The 6,000-nt window shown below is 39.5% G+C and overlaps 1 long non-coding RNA gene across 1 annotated transcript in view; it reads left to right on the top strand.

Moving 5' to 3' along the window:
• The first annotated feature begins 2,731 nt into the window (after positions 1-2,731).
• LOC139132468 (uncharacterized) overlaps positions 2,732-6,000 on the top strand; it is a 179,499-nt gene continuing 176,230 nt past the window's right edge. The window contains exon 1 of the long non-coding RNA XR_011552313.1: positions 2,732-2,981. This is a non-coding gene — a long non-coding RNA (uncharacterized lncRNA). The remainder of the gene's footprint in view (positions 2,982-6,000) is intronic.

Genomic DNA, 6,000 nt, shown 5'->3' with positions numbered 1-6,000 from the left:
TCTTGTTCATCGGATTTTTGGACCAAGTTCCAGGAGCGGCGAGCGAAAATTTTTTTTTTTATTTTTTTTTAGGCCGAAGGTAAACGCGGTTCTCTTGCATTTTTGCACAGATGCAGACAAGGCAAGATAATTGTTTCCCTTCTTACCAGAAATATCTCAGACAAGAAACACTGATACTGGTAACTGAATTCAATACTATATTTCCCAACAATAACATAGGCCATTACATTCACAGTTAGTGTTTGCACAACATATTCTGAGTATTTCAACATTCTCTCAGAATAAAACTGAAATGTACTGCAAATCACTGAAATCCAACAATTCAGTATTGTCTTTAAATATTGTCCTGGTGGGACCTAGCATCTGAGTTTTTACATTTTACTTTGACCCCATGTTTTGACCTCTTTACCACTGTCTCTACACATTTTACACAATGGTCTAACAACACTGTACTGTGATCGGAGTGAAGTTATATAGTCATCATTCAGATCGTACTTTAACATCGACGCAACCATGTGTTTTGTCATTGCCGTAATTTTTTATACTTTCGATGCAATTTTCATTCAATCGGATGCACCGTCCATCTGCTGTCACGATCTTGTTGAACAAATCGCCGAACGTAATATCAGGACAAACACTGAATAGCGTCTTTAGAACTAACTGTTGGCCATCACGTCGAATGTTGGCGATCAAATTAATACTCATGATGTGACATGTACTAACCTAACCAAATCGACCCAGACGTCACAACAACGTGTTGGCGGTCAACGAAGTCCGTACAAACACGTAGGAAGTCTCATTAAAAATCCCGTGCCCGCGAAAACCCGACAAAGTGTAGGGCGCCACCAGCGGCAGTACTAAACATATTTGTAATGCGGAAGTAAGAATTTGCCGCGATCAAAAAAAAAATTCCAAATATGCCAAAGTAGAAGCGGCGATTCCGATGAACAATTTATTTTTTCTTCCTGGCCTTAGTTACAAACTTAGGACTACTGTTTTAAATATATGTTGCTGTCGTCTGTATATTGATTGACACCTGTCTCTCACATTATTGCTATTAGTTTTTAACTTCATTGAAATGCTGATATTCAACATCATTAAGCAAATAATTATGCAAATTAGTACTGATTATGCCTGTAACATCTACCAAAAGCTCATCAGGTTGTACTTCTCAGAAACAAACAAAATCGTTGTACAAGATTTGATTCCGATCCTATTGCAATGCTTTTAAGATATTGTACTAACACACAAACACTAACACAAAGACAGACATGCAGAGAATGATAGGCATTGGCAATAACTCATTTGAATAAGTCAGCGAGAATCCCTAGCCACTACTGCTACAAAGTTTGGTTTTTTGGGGGTTTTTTTTGCTACTTGTCCGAGTCATCTGTGCCCCACTCCTCATAATTGAGTGCGTCTTCTCTTGCTATGTAAATAAGCAAAATGACATACAATAAGTCAAAATGTAACTTCAAAAATTAATTTGTGCTAGTTGAAACCCTAAAGATTCTGTGTACCAAATGACGTTGACATTTAACAAAGAATTTTGAGATATTGATGACACAAAATCCATACCATGCATACATACATACATACATACATACATACATACATACATACATACATACATACATACATACATACATACATATTACATACACCACACGCAGAAATTCATGATTCGCACGTATTCGACGAGCACGCGTCAACCTGTGACATAGGCCTACTCTGACGGGCTACGACCCGGCGAGTGGGCCAAACATTACAAACATACAAATTAAGGTGCTCAGAAAATCATTTATCGAAAATTGCTTAGCTGTCAGGGCTTTAAAAAGTAATATATCAAAATGATTGGTTACATGTTGTCTTGTGTTCATTTTTCTCAATTTCCAAGTCTCGGCAGGACATTCGTTTCAGTTTTTATCGTTACCGTAGGGGAATTATCCCGACGACGTACATGTACATTTCCTGGAAGATGAAAACGACGAATCAAAAGTTTGAAAGGTCATCCGATTTGCTGTTTAGAACTAGCAACTGGTAAATAATTGAGACCAACCTGCCTCGCAAAAAAATTGCTGCAAAATGTCATTCTGCCTCGATTCATCATCCGTATCGAACTTTGAAGGAAAATGTGCACCATAAAAAGCAGAAGTAAGTGTCAGTGTATTTTTATTTGTAACAAGCACAAATTACATTTTGTTACTTTCTAACCCAGTTCTCCCAACATCTAACTGGCCACTCTAACATCGTATACAACATCCCGTCACTTACTTATTACGTCGAGTATTTCGAGGATTTGAAGCTTTTCAAAAGCAGTGTGAGCACGATCGTCGTGTACAGGGAATATTCTTGTCATATTAGGCGACTCTGCGCTGTTAGGAAGCATGGTTTCTTGCACCACTCGTCGGTTCGTTGATTGGGAAGTGAGACGGTAAATATGTTATTAGAAGTGTAAAAGGGACAATACACGGTGGTAACACTTCTGAAAAAAACAGTGATAAAGAACGACTCGGCCTGGCATTCCGGCAGCCCTCGTTGTGGTGAACTGCCGCTTGTTTGAAACATTATTGCAGTGTTCGGCAATTTTAGCGCCATAGGGAAAAATCGCTAAGGACTGTTTGAGTTGGTTGAAGATGGTATAATATGCATCATGTATTCCATCGATCACATGATCGCTGATGCTAATTACGGAGTCACAAATTGCTTTTGCATTGACGTTTCACAACATTCACCGCTGACACAGACCTTCCGCTTGATAGCCATTTAAGATGACAGTCAAAGAGAAGAGAGATTTGCGGGACATCATCTCACATTTCGCTAGGAATACCACTGCCCATGGAATACCAAACATTTCAAATAGTTCGTCTCTTCTTCGCCGTACTGTCTGGTCGCTGATCGTCTTGGCGGGGTTTACTTTGTTCTTTTGGCAGTCCTCAGAACTGTTAATGCAATACTTAGATTACGGAATCAAGATAAAGGTAGGTATAGACAAGTTTGTTTGCCTGACATTTTTCGTCTCCTTTCGAAGTGAAGAGAATTAATAATGTCGTTCATCCAACAAAACATACACTGCAAGATCCGAGGTGCAAACTTTTTATAGACTACCCCCTCGCTACGTATTTAAGTGTTGCGAGTGTAGCGAAGGCTAGGAAAAGAAGTCTAATTAAAGCTGCAAGCAGCGTTGGCGGGGCCCAAGCGGTTAACATGGTTGAAAGTTCTTGCACTAATGATATTATGTGCAAAATTCGAGCTTGGAAAAGTAGGATTTTGAACATCATCTCAGAGTTACTGTACATTTCACTTGGAATTGCATGTTTTACGGAAAATCCAATATGGCGGCCAAAGTACTTCACCGATCCAATTGCCTATCAGGAACTTTAAAGTGCTCAAACTAAGAAAGATATGAGTAAAATGTCATTTTTTTCAGTGTGTTGGTTCTGGATAAGAATATTTTTAAAGAATAAATCGTGAATTTTGCAAAATCCAATATGGTGGCCAAACCACGTGACCGATCTAAATGTCTTTCCAAACTTGAAAGAGATCATACTTAATAAGATACGAGTGAAATTTCAGTTCGATAGGTGTGTTGGTTCTTGAGAAGGAGATTTAAAAAAAAATTAAACTGCGATTTTCACAAAATCCAAGATGGCGGCCAAATCACGTGACCGATCGAAAAGTTTTTGGCAAACTTGAAAGAAATCACTCGAAGGATGACACGAGTAAAATTTCAGATCAATCGGTGATGTTTTTCTGGAGGAGAAGATTTTTAAAAATTAAATTGCTATTTTTCGAAAATCCAATATGCGGCCAAACCACATGACCGATCAACACGCCTTTCGCAAACTTGAAAAAGATCACACTTAAGATGTTACATGTCAAATTTCAGTCGAATCAGTGTTTTCGTTCTAGAGAAGAGGATTTTGAAGATTAAATTGCGATTTTCGCATAACCCAATATGGCGGCCAAATCAAGTGACCGATCAACACGCCTTTCGCAAACTTGAAAGAGATCACACTTAAGATGTTACATGTCAAATTTCAGTCGAATCGGTGCGTTGGTTCTGGAGAAGAAGATTTTTAAAGATTAAATCACGATTTTCGCAAAATCCAATATGGCGGCCAAACCACGTGACCGATCAAAACGCCTTTCGCAAACTTGAAAGAAATCACACTTAAGATGTTACATGTCAAATTTCAGTCGAATCGGTGCATTGTTCTGGAGTAGAAGATTTTTAAAGATTAAATCACGATTTTCGCAAAATCCAATATGGCGGCCAAACCACGTGACCGATCGAAAACACCTTCGCAAACTTGAAAGAGAACACTCTAAGGATGACATGAGCAAAATTTCAGCTCAATCGGTGTGTTGGTTCTGGAGAAGAAGATTTTTAAAGATTAAAATGGTATTTTTTGAAAATCCAATATGGCGGCCAAGGTCACGTGACCGCACGCGATTTTATTTGCCAATTCTTATGACCTTAGGTCAAGCTTCCTATATAAAAAATTTGAGCTGACTTGACCCCTAGGTCAGCAGGAAAAGGCATTTTTAGGTTTTTGGTAAATCCAATATGGCCACCAGGTCACGTGACCAATCAAAATTTTAAGGATAATATGCACGAGTACCCATAAGTAGCTATTAGCACTGCAAGTTTGAGAAGTTCTGTCATACGGTTTCTGAGATCAAGAGTGACAAAAAAAGGGACAGTAGAAGAAGAAGATGAGGACATAGAAGAAAACGAACATTAAACTCCAGTAAAACTAATAGGGGCCCAGCTGGTAGGCTTAGGCCCCTCATTACAGAGAAATACATCAATGCGCAGCCTGTTTAAGATGGGACTATTTTCACATAGGGTGTCTTGTATGGAACAGTTCGATCTTCCCATCGATTTACATATCGTGAATAATTATTCCTTTCATAAGAGAAAGAAAGTTTAGAGTAGTAAAATAGAGAGGGTCAACGGAACTTTGTTTAAAGGACCAGGGACCCCTACGAATAATATAAAAACTATACTAGGGTACGTTGGCGATGGATGAAAGCTTAAACATGATAATTTTCAAGATATGTTGAGGTGATGTATGTAGATATTCAGTATGGAATACAGCATTCAAGTTGTAAAAGAGCAGTCGCGTCGTTACTTGCCAGAGAGATACCAATCTTTAAGCGTAGTTAAGAACGTGTTGCGAGGTGTAACCAAGTCTGGGAGTAAAATTTTGTGAAAATTGGAGAAGGGGGTGTAGCGAACGTAACGAAGTGTAGCGAGGTGTAAGGGGCTGTAAGATGGTCACTTTTTACTCGCCAGAGAGACACCAATCTTGTAGCGTAGTTAAGAACGTGTAGCGAGGTGTAACCAAGTCTGGGAGTAAAATTTTTGTGAAAATTGGAGAAGGGGGTGTAGCGAACGTAACGAAGTGTGGCGAGGTGAGAGGGCTGTAAGATGGTCACTTTTTACTCGCCAGAGAGACACCAATCTTGTAGCGTAGTTAAGAACGTGTAGCGAGGTGTAACCAAGTCTAGGAGTAAAATTTTGTGAAAATTGGAGAGGGGGGTGTAGCGAACGTAACGAAGTGTAGCGAGGTGTAAGGGCTGTAAGATGGTCACTTTTTACTCGCCAGAGAGACACCAATCTTGTAGCGTAGTTAAGAACGTGAAGCGAGGTGTAACCAAGTCTGGGAGTAAAATTTGTGAAAATTGGAGAAGGGGGTGTAGCGAACGTAACGAAGTGTAGCGAGGTGTAAGGGGCTGTAAGATGGTCACTTTTTACTCGCCAGAGAGACACCAATCTTGTAGCGTAGTTAAGAACGTGTAGCGAGGTGTAACCAAGTCTAGGAGTAAAATTTTGTGAAAATTGGAGAAGGGGGTGTAGCGAATGTAACGAAGTGTAGCGAGGTGTAAGGGGCTGTAAGATGGTCACTTTTTACTCGCCAGAGAGACACCAATCTTGTAGCGTAGTTAAGAACGTGTAGCGAGGTGTAACCAAGTCTGGGAGTAAAATTTTGT

Source organism: Ptychodera flava, chromosome 5 (genome assembly GCF_041260155.1).
Source record: "Ptychodera flava strain L36383 chromosome 5, AS_Pfla_20210202, whole genome shotgun sequence".
Lineage (NCBI taxonomy): Eukaryota > Metazoa > Hemichordata > Enteropneusta > Ptychoderidae > Ptychodera > Ptychodera flava.
Note: the sequence above shows the minus strand (reverse complement) of the source record. Positions and strands in the feature narration are given on the sequence as shown.